Genomic DNA, 11556 nt, shown 5'->3' on the forward strand with positions numbered 1-11556 from the left:
AAAAGTTTTCAGTAGGTGAAACAAAATATCCCTTTCACAATAATCATACTGGAAACTACTGACTTGTAATTCTGTGTGTCAAGCTGCATGGCTAGGTACAGTAAATAAATTATCTCAAATATTTTTTACTGAGTCCATTTTACAGGTAAGAATACAAAAATTGGGCCTTTTATTTGCCCAAAGTCACATTATAAGGCAACACCTGAATCTGAATTCAGCTCTTCCTAATTCCAAAATCCATGTGCCTCATAACCTTATGACTGCTGCTTGGCAGGGACCTGCAGAGTAACATCCATTAAGCCTGACAGAGTTTTTTAAGATTATGTGGGCCACTTAACAGTCTTAAGGTAAGGTTAAACATCAAAGTTAATTTCTGTTTTTGCCTCTTCTATCCTTCATATCACAGTGGAGCACAAATTATAATTAAGAGATACAAAAGCATTCAGTAACTTCCATTTTTTTCTTCAGATACTTACTATATTAAGTCTTAAATGAACATAATGGCATTCCAAATTATTAAGATAATGTCATGCTGGTCATTAAAATGCTAAATTAACATGAAGACTGCATTTCAAAAATACAAAAGTATAAATATGAGTGTTTTGTATTTCATACCATGAGTTTTGCCCTTAGAGGAACTCTGAAGTACACTGTTATATGTTTGACTAATGTATTCAACCCTAGAATTTTGGGGGATACATTTGTTTTTTCTGAAATATACTGTCCCACTAAAGTATCAAGTTGGGCATACATGATGATATGAAAAGCATTTCCCAAACCATAGTTAATTTAAGTAAAATGAACTTAATATTATACAGCCTTAACTAGAAAGGAGACGTCTTGCCACACTACCAGTTTTGTAAATAGAAGTTGAGTGAATAGATTTATATCTATTAACCAGAAAAAAGCATAGGCATAAAATAACATGTCATCTGATGTGAGCAGATTGAGAAAGCCAACAAATTTCTAGTTACTCAATTTAAAGGACACTGAAGTACCACAATGTATACATTCAATTTGACTACATAATAATAGCTGCTATTTACTTAGCACTTCTTGATCTACATATTCTGTAATCTTCATTACTATCCTGTATTAGTCCATTCTGACACTGCTATAAAGATACTACCTGAGATTGGGTAATTTATTCAGAAAGGAGGTTTAATTGACTCACAGTTCTGCATGGCTGGGGAAGCCTTAGGAAATGTACGATCATGGTGGAAGGGGCAGGGGAAACAAGGCACGTCTTACATGGCGGCAGGAGAGAGAGAGCACAGGGGAAACTGCCACATTTAAACCATCAGCTCTCCTGAGAACTCCCTATCACAAGAACAGCATGGAAAAACCTCCTCCCATGATCCAATTGCCTCCCACCAGGTCCCTCCCCCAAAACATGGGCGTTACAATTAAAGATTAGATTTGGGTGGGGACAGAGCCAACCCATATCATTTTGCACCTGACCCATCTCAAATCCCATGTCTTTTCACATTTTAAAACCAATTATGCCTTCACAACAGTCCCCTAGTCTTAACTCATTACTGCATTAACTCAAAAGTCCAAGACCAAAGTCTCATCTGAGACAAGGCAAGTCCCTTCCACTTATGAGCCTATAAAATCAAAAGCAAGTTAGTTACTTCCAAGATACAATGAGGGAACAGGCATTGGGTAAATATTCCTGTTCCAAATGGGAGAAATTGGCCAAACCAAGGGCCACAGGCGCCATGCAAATCTGAAACCCAGCTGGGCAGCCCTTAACTCTAAAAGCTCCCAAATCTCCTTTGACTCCATGTCTCATATTCAGGGCACACTGCAGTAAGGGGTGGGCTTTCATACCCTTGGGCAGCTCCACCCCTGTGGCTCAGAAGGGTGCCCCTGTGGCTTTCACAGGCTGGCATTCTGTGGCTTTTCCAGGTGCATACTGCAACCTCTCAGTGAATCCTTTCTGGAGCCTGGAGGACATTGGCCCTCTTCTCACAGCTCCACTAGGTGGGGACTCTGTATGGGGGATCCAACCCCACATTTCCCTTTCACACTGCCCTAGCAGAGGTTCTCCATGAGGGCTTTGCCTGCAGCAGTCTTCTACCTGGACATGCAGGCGTTTCTATACATTCTCTGAAATACAGGCACAAGTTCCCAAACCTCAGCTCTTGTCTTCTGCGCACCTGCAGGCCCAACACCACATAGAAGCTGCCAAAGCATCAGACTTGCATCCTCTGAAGCAATGGTGCAAGCTATAACTTGGCCCCTTTTAGCCACAGTTGGAGCTGGAGTGGCAGGGATGCAGGGCCCATGTCGTAAAGCTGTACAGAGCAGTGAGACCCTGACCAGGAAACCATTTTTCCCTTCTAGGTCTCAGGCCTGTGATGGGAGGGGCTGCCCCCGAAGATCTCTGCCATGCCCTGGAGACATTTTCTCCATTGTCTTGGTTATTAACATTCAGCTCCTTGTTACTTATTCACATTTCTGCATCTGGTTTGAATTCCTCCACAGAAAATGGGGTTTTCTTTTCTACTACATAGTCAGGCTGCAAATTTTCCAGACCTTTATGCTCTGCTTCACTTCTAAACCTAAGTTCCAATTTCAAACTATATCTTTGTGAATGCATATGAATGAATGCTTTCAGAATCAGCCAGGTCACCACTAAGATGCTTTGCTGCTTAGAAATTTCTTCTGCTCGATACCCTAAATCATCTCTCTCAAGTTCAAAGTTCTTCACTTCTCTAGGGCAGCAGCAAAAGGCTGCCAGTCTTTTTGCTAAAGCATAGCAAAAATAACATTTGGTCCAGTTCCCAGTAAGTTCCTCATCTCTATCTGAGTCCACTTCAGCCTGGACTTCACCGTCCACATCACTATTAGCATTTTGGTCAAAAGTATTCACAAGTCTCTAGGAAGTTCCAAATTTTCCTGTATCTTCCAGTTTTCTTCTGAGCCCTCCAAACTGTTCCAACCACTGACCGTTACCCAGTTCCAAAGTCGCTTCACATTTTCAGGTTATCTTTATAGCAGTACCCAATTCTGCCAGTACCAATTCTCTGTATTAGTCAGTTTTTACACTGCTATAAAGAGTATCTGAGACTGGGTAATTTATAAGGGAGGTTTAATTTACTCATAGTTCTACAATGCTGGGGAGGCCTCAAGAAACATACAATCATGGCAGAAGGCAAAGAGGAAGCAAGGAAAGTCTTACATGGTGGCAGGAGAGAGAGAAAGCACAGGGCAAACTGCCATATTTAAACCATCAGATCTTTTGAGATCTCCCTCACTATCATGAGAACAGCATGGAGGAAATCTCCTCCATGATCCAAACACCTCACACCAGGTCCCTCCCTCAACATGTGGGGATTACAATTCAAGATAAGATTTCGGTGGGGACAAAGTCAAACCATATCACATCCTGAAAGTAGGTATCTCTAATCCCATTTGACAGATGCAGAAACTAGGACTCAGAAATTAAGAGAACTGGTCCCAGGACACTGTATTATACATTTATTAAGAGGCAAAATCTAAATTTGCATTCAAGATTCCAAGTCTACTTGCTGCTTTATTTTTTTGCACATGCCAATAGTAAAAGCTTGGTTTTCAAACTGTGTCACAGGTTAAGATAGATTAAATTAGAACAATATTATAATAATTAGAGGATGTTAGAACTCCTTTGTTTCACAGAAATAAAGGTCAAATGATACCCAAAGTAACAGGTATCACAGGTAAGAAAGTAACACCTTTTTTTTTTTTTTATACCAATACTCATTTACTATTCCTTTACCCTGCATTCCCCAGATACAGATAAAAGGGCTGACTACATTTTTTTTTTTTTTTAAACGTGTGAATTGTTCTAAAATTCAGTACTATTCCACATTCTGGTGAGATCCTTTTGGTAAATTATATAATTAAATATCAGTCAAAACATACTAAAAATGTATTGTGGCACTGTATGTAATGTGTATGTACTCTGATTTACACATATTTGTCTACATATACATTTATCAATTCACAATAACAGTGATGTGCCATGTAAACTATCATATATTTTCACTTTTGAAAATTTAGCAATAGAAAATAAATTTTGGTTTTGGTTGTTTTTCACAGTCTAAGTGAGTATAGGTTACTGTGGTTCATTTTATAACACTCATTAGAAAAGTAATGTGTTTCTTCTAATTTTTAAAATTTTAGGGATATTCTTCAAAATGTAAAAATTTCAAGGGCACACAGCACTTTTTGAGAAAGAATAAATGGTAGCTACTGTTGCAGTGGGAGATGTGCAATGTGGAAGCTTTAAAATTGATAAGCATTTATAATGAAAATAATAGTAAATAATCTTTTCCTTTTTTCTAAAATAATCTTCAGATTTACAAATAAAATTAATACTATTCTCTCAAACTTGTTTTAAAAGCTCTGTCAGAGTTTGTATCTTCATAAAAGTATTGCAAAAAATATTTTTAACAAACTGAATCCCTTTTTGAAAAGAATCAAAAAGAATAAGAATGTGAATGTCAGCCATAAGAAAGCATTTTTAAAAGTGTGTTTTCATATAAGCAGTTCTGCATGCAGGAAACAGAAACTGCTGAGTACCACTACAGATTGGATTATCCTGTTAACAGCTCCAAAGTCTAAGAGAAATGGAATCTCTGAAAATAAAAGTCTTTACTTAAAATTTTAATTACTAACATAATTTTTAGAGTTGTTACTTTCAACAAAATCATCCCTGAAAAAAACTTCACAACCAAAAAGTTAAATACAACAACAAAGCATTGCAGGGTATAGAAAGAATCAATATTGTTAAAATGGCCATACTGCCCAAAGCAATTAGCGGGTTCAATGCTATTGCTCTCAAAATACCAATGACATTCTTCACAGAATTAGAAAAAAACTATTTTAAAATTCACACAGAATCAAAAAAAAGGCCCAAATAGCCAAAGCAATCCTAAACCAAAAGAACAAAGCTGGAGGCACCATATTATCCGACTTCGAACTACTATAAGGTTACAGTAATCAAAACAGCATGGTATTGGTACAAAACAGACACATAGACCAATGCAACAGAATAGAGCCCAGAAATAAGACTACACACTTAAAACCATCCGATCTTTAACAAAGCCAACAAAAACAAGCAATGGGGAAAGGACTCCCTATTCAATAAATGGTGCTGGGATAATTGGCTAGCCACATGCCGAAGATTCAAAGTGAAACCTTTTCTTACATCATATCCAAAAATCAAGTCAAGATGCATTAAAGACTTAAACACAAAAGCTAAAAATATAAAAACCTTAGAAGATAACCTGGGAAATAAACTATTATGGACACAGGCCCTGGCAAGTATTTTGACAAAGACACCAAAAGCAACTGCAACAAACAAAAAATTTGACAAATGGAACCTAATTAAACTAAAGGGCTTCTGCACACTAAAAGAAATTATGAACACAGTAAACAGACAGCCTATAGAATGGGGGAAAATACTTGCAAACCATGCATCTGATAAAAGTATAATATCCAGAATCTATAAGGAACTTAATAAGCAAAAGACAACTCCATTAAAAAGTGGGCAAAGGACATGAACACTTTTCAAAAGAAGACACACATGTGGCCAAGAAGCATATGAAAAATGTTCAACATCATTGATCATTAGAGAAATGCAAATCAAAACCACAATGAGATACCATCTCACACCAGTCAGAACAGCTATTACTAAACAGTCAGGAAATTACAGATCCTGGCGAGGTTGCAGAGAAAGGGAAATGTGTATGCACACCTGGTAGGAGTGTAAACTAATCCAGCCATAGTGGAAAGCAGTTTGATGATTTCTCAGAGAACTTAAAACAGAACTACCATTTGACCCAGCAATTCCATCACTAGGTATGTACCCAGAGGAATATAAATGATTCTACCATAAAGACACATGCATGTTCATTGCAGCACTACTCACAATAGCAAAGACATGGAATCAACCTAAAAGACCATCAACAGAAGACTGGATAAAGAAAATGTGGTGTATATACACCATGGAATTCTACACAGCCATAAAAAGAATGAGATCATGTCCTTTGCAGCAACATGGATGGAGCTGGCAGCCATTATCCTAAGCAAACTAACACAGGAATAGAAAACCAAATACCACATGTTCTTCTCACTTATAAGTAGGAGCTAAACATTGAGTATACATTGACATGAAGAAGGGAATGACAGACACCGGGGCCTACTTGAGGGTGGGAAGTGGGTGAAGACTGAAAACCTATCCATCAGGTACTATGTTTATTTCCTGGGTGATGAAATAATCTGTACACCAAACCCCTGTGATACAAAATTTGCTTATATAACAAACCTGCACATGTACCCTTGAACCTAAAAGTTTAACTAAAAAGAATTGCAGGATTTTTTGGGTAGTGGGTAGGGGAGAAAAGGAACCAATAAAACAATGATTATGGCAAAACTTTTATTCATAGTTTAAAATTAGAACACTAAACATCTACCTGCCAAAACATGAATCACAAAATTGATATTTTAAGGACAAGTCATTAATTTGTAGCATAAATAGCTGACAACCTTAGACTAAATGTTTCATTGCTGATAAATGATTCACATCTTTAATACTGAAAGCTGACAAGCATTCAGAACGTTAAAACAATGTATCACAACACAGACTGTTACATGTTAGGTGGACAGTCAGTGCATGAGTTTAGCTGTACCAGGATTATTTTAAAAAAGTTCGGGCACTTTGAGCGTTTCTTTTTTTTTTTTTCCATAACCTTCTGTAAGAACCCCACTGTGGATCATAACATCTAAGCTATAAGGATTAAGAGCGTAACTGGGGCCTGTTGGGTGGCAGGGTGGGACATTAGGAAAAATAGCTAATGCAAGCCAGACTTAATACCTGATGGGTTGATAGGTACAGCAAGCCACCATGGCCACATGTTTACCTACGTAACCTGCACATCCTGCACATGTGCCCTGGAACTTAAAATTAAAATTAAAAAAAAAGATTTAAGAGTACAGGGAGCAATAGAAAGAGGGAGATCTTTAAAATTACATTGGAAGCAGTTAGTAAGTTTTCCTAGTTAGCCTGAGGAGGAACTCTGTCCCTGTCTCTGCCTCCCAAAAGAGAGCAAAATGGTATAAATAGTCTATAAGAAGCATCCATTTTCTCACAGTGTCAAAAAGAATAAAATAATACTAGAAAAGGTTATGATTTCTGAAATGTAGCATAAAGCCAAAACCTGGAAAGAATAAGAAATAGTGAATTAGACAAGGGTATGCAACAGAGAACATAAGGGGTTCACACCTTCTTGCCACTGCAGGGAGTAGCTTAAATGACTGGCTGATGCTATTTGTGGGGCAGAGGGTCTTGGTTTGAATAGGAGGCAATTTGCTTCTCTCCCTGCTAGCCATCAAGAAATCAGATCATACACAGTAGAGTGGCACATGCCGAGGCACTTCCAGCTGTAGGCTGGCCCCATTTTTCATTCATGTGGGAAAGGAAAACTGAATAAACTCAATACAGCTATGATCCCCACACTGAGGAAAACTTTCTGTAACCATAAAGCCCAAAATATTTTTTTCCTAAGTTCATGTTTTTACATCTAATCCATAGTCTATTCTAAGATTATTGTTGTAAATTCATCTGCTCTAAGATTACTGCTGTAAATTCATTTAGAAATACACAGCTAGATAGAATGAAAAGGTAATTTGTCAAATGAAGCTAAATTGGAAGACACTTTTACATTATAAAAATTTAACTATTTAGACAATTTAGAAAACCGCAAAAAGTTTAAATTATAAAATAAAGCCACCATTCTTTTGACAGAAAACCAGCAAACACTTCCATATATAGCCTTCATCTTTAAAAAATTTGCATATATTTATTTTGGGGATAACAATATAAATGGCTACTTTGCACCGTGCTTTATATGTGAGGAGGTACTATTCAGCTGTATACTTCACATTTTGATAAAACTCCTATGTCAATAGATATTTTACATGATTCTTTAGTAGTTGCAAAGTATTTGCCTATAACTTCCATTCTCCCATTATTGGTCATTCTTTGGTTTTTCACTGTTATAAATACCACTGTATACACCTTTGCAAATGTCTGATTATTTCCTTAAGTTAAATTCCTAGAAGGGACTGGAAAGCCAATGGACAACTTTAGAGTTTATCATATGGATCACTAAACAGCCTCTCCTCACTGGCTCCAGGAAAGTAGGCAAAACATGAGCACATGTATTTCCCCATATTCACTTCTAACAGAAAACAAATCTGGTGAACTGGCAATTGATAAAAATTGCCTACTTCTCTGTTGGGGTGTTTGTCTTCTCTTGATTAGTAAGAACGTTTTGGATGTTAAATACTTAAACACTCAGTCCATTGAGGATATATCTATAAAGCTCTCATTTTAAATCAAAATTTAAAATATTTCAAGTATGACGATATAATCTGTGATGTTCAGAGCCCTGGCTGTTGTTCACATACTTCCTTTAGTCATATCTCTGTTTGAAGTGTATGTGAGCTTGAAAATAAAATGACCAGTCAAATGTAGTTCTGGTTAAAGATGGTATATTTAACACATGCTTTTATTTCAGCTCCCTCTGGAACCCAGTATTTGTTTTTAAAAGCATACACCTCTAAGAATAAAGAGAAGAGACAATACCAGCAACAGTTTGTAAGACAGAAAGCAGATGGACAAGGATTGTTGGCTTCCTGAGATCTGTTAAGTCAGCAGTCGGGAAAGCTAAGAAGCAACCTAATTATTATGAAAAAAATTCTGAAAGGCTCAAAAACTGGGGGGTAAAGGTAGGGGTTCAAAATCAGGAAGACTGGTTCAAAGTCTAAGACCATTTACAGGTTTCTTTTTATAGATATGGTAGGTCAGACTGTGGGTGCCAACCTGCCAGCCAAAAACCAAAGTGCCAGATAAAAAATATTTCTAAAAGATATCCAGGCTGGGCATGGAAGCTAACGCCTGTAATTCTAGCACTTTGGGAGGCTAAAGCAGGCAGATGGCTTGAAGTGAGGAGTTCGAGTCCAGCCTGGTCAACATTGCGAAACCCTGTTTCTATTAAATACAAAAATTCGCTGGGTATGCTGGAACACCTGTAATCCTAGCTACTTGGGTGGCTGAGACAGGGAAAAGCTTGAATCCAGGAGGTGGAGGCTGCAGTGAGCCAAGATTGTGCCGCTGCACTCCAGCCTGCGTCACAGAGTGAGACTTTGTCTCAAAAAACTACACACATACATATATACACACATGCACATGCGCGCGCGCACACACACATATATATATATCCTTAAAAGCACCATCAAGCTGACAAAATCATAAAGAATTAGGCTAAATCTAAAGCAAAGCATCCCAGTTACTTGTGCTAGGAGAATAACAGATTTAGGCAAATTTGAATTTCAACTAAAAGGACAGAAAACTAGAAAAATGGACAAAACACTTACACAGATACTTTATAGTACAGGAACTTCAAATGGCCAATGAACACATGAAAAGTTATTCAGCTTAATTAGTAATCAGGGAAATGCAAATTAAAACTACAATGAAATACCATTACACATCCATCAGACTGACAAAAATTGAACATTTGACAATAAGATGTATCCTGAGTTTAGGGACATAATCATTTTGGAAGACAGTTTGGCATTATCCAGTAAAGTCAAAGACAAGAATGTCCTATGACCTAGCAACTCCATCACTAGACATGTATTCAAAAAGAAATTATTTTAATACTTATAAATAAATTAATGTGCATATACAGTAAAATGTGGAAGAATGTTGGCAGCAGCATTTTTTTGGTTAAGTAAACCAAAACTACAAACTACTCAAATGTTCGTAATAGTGGAATGATTTATTATAAACATCCATATATCTTCTTATCTCTGAGGATATAATTCTACATAGCAATGAATAATGTATAGCTGTATACTACAACATGAATGAATCAGTGTTGAGTGAAAAAAGCAAGATGCAAAATGACATATATAATACTCTATTCACATAAATTCATATACATATGATATTCTATTAATATGGGATTCAAAATATACAAACTGAGTTATATTGTTTAAGGATGTTTATGTAGGTAGTTAAGAAAAACAAGAAAATAATGATCACATTTTCAGGGCAGTGGTACCTCTGGGGAGGAGGAACAAAATAGGATTTGTAAACTTACATGGTCATACTGGAGGCCTCCAAGGTACAGGCAATATTCTGTTTCTTACCCTGGTTGGATATTACACAGTGCCAGCTTTATAATTATTATTCATTAAATTGCATGTATGGTCATGCACGACATAAATTTCAGTCAATGATGGACAGCGTTTATAGTGATGGTCCCATAAAATTATAATGGAGCTGAAAAAGTCCTATCACTTAGCTGTAGCTGTGCATTGTAATACAACACAATGCTTATGTTTGTGGTGATGCTGGTGTAAACAAACCTACTACCATGCTACCAGTTATAGAAAATACAGCAAATACAACTGTGTACAGTACATAATACTTGATAATGATAAAAAATGACTGTTGCTGGTTTATATATTTACTGTATTATATTTTTTTCATTATTTTAGAGCACTGTCAAACAGTCTCAGCCAGGTCTTTCAGTAGGTATATCAGAAAAAGGCATTGTTATCATAGGAGACGACAGCTCTGTGTTTGTTATCATCCCGAAGGCCTTCCAGTGGGACAACATGTGAAGGTTGAACACTGATGATCCTGACCCTGTATAGACCTAGGCTAATGGGTGTGTTTGTGTATTAGTTTTTAGCAACAAAGTTTAAAAATAAAAACATCTTAAAAATGGAAAAAAGCTTACAGAAGAAGGACATAAAATATTTTTTATAGCTGTACAATGTGTGTTTTAAGCTAAGTGTTACTACAAAGGAGTCAAAATGTTAAAAAAAAAAAAAGGTAAAAGTTTACGAAGTACAAAAGTTACAGTAGGCTAAGGTTAATTTATTATTGAAGAAAATTTTTCATAAATTTAGTGTAGCCTAAGTCTACAGAGTTTACACTACAGTAGACTTTATATAATAAATGTTCTAGGCCTTCACATTTACTCACTACTCAATGGCTCACAGCAACTTCCAATCCTGGAAGCCCTATTCACAGTAAGTACCTATACAGGTGTACTATTTTCTTCTCTTTTATACTGTATTTTTATTGTACCTTTTCTATGTTTAGATACATAAATCCTCACCACTGTATTAGAGCTGCATACAGTGTTCAGTATAGTAACATGCTCTATGTTTGTGGCCTAGGAGCAACAGCTATACCATATAGCCCAGGTGTATTGTAGGACATACCATTCAGATTTGTGTAAGCTCACTCTATGATGTTTGCACAATGATGACATCACCTAATGATGCATTTCTCAGAACCTATCTCTGTTGTTAAGCAATACTGCAGATGTATTTTGTTCATTCTTAGGTACATATGCTTGTTTCACAGTAAAAAAAAATGTAATTCAAAATAAAAAATAGAAAAAGAAACAGATAGCATGACCTCCCCTACTCCAGTCTTTGATGATTTCTTCCCTTTTGTTGTCTACATTTTTCTCTTTCTAG

At 36.6% G+C, this 11556-nt stretch overlaps 1 protein-coding gene and 1 long non-coding RNA gene across 7 annotated transcripts in view; both read right to left on the reverse strand.

Moving 5' to 3' along the window:
• Window positions 1–11556, reverse strand: part of NR3C1 (nuclear receptor subfamily 3 group C member 1) — a 154090-nt gene that overhangs the window by 48667 nt on the left and 93867 nt on the right. The gene's annotated exons all lie outside the window — the stretch shown is intronic.
• The window catches only part of LOC144329571 (uncharacterized), a 29687-nt gene continuing 24847 nt past the window's right edge, over window positions 6717–11556 (reverse strand). The window contains exon 2 of the long non-coding RNA XR_013394931.1: window positions 6717–9089. This is a non-coding gene — a long non-coding RNA (uncharacterized LOC144329571). The remainder of the gene's footprint in view (window positions 9090–11556) is intronic.

Source organism: Macaca mulatta, chromosome 6, assembly GCF_049350105.2.
Source record: "Macaca mulatta isolate MMU2019108-1 chromosome 6, T2T-MMU8v2.0, whole genome shotgun sequence".
Classification (NCBI taxonomy): Eukaryota; Metazoa; Chordata; class Mammalia; order Primates; family Cercopithecidae; genus Macaca; species Macaca mulatta.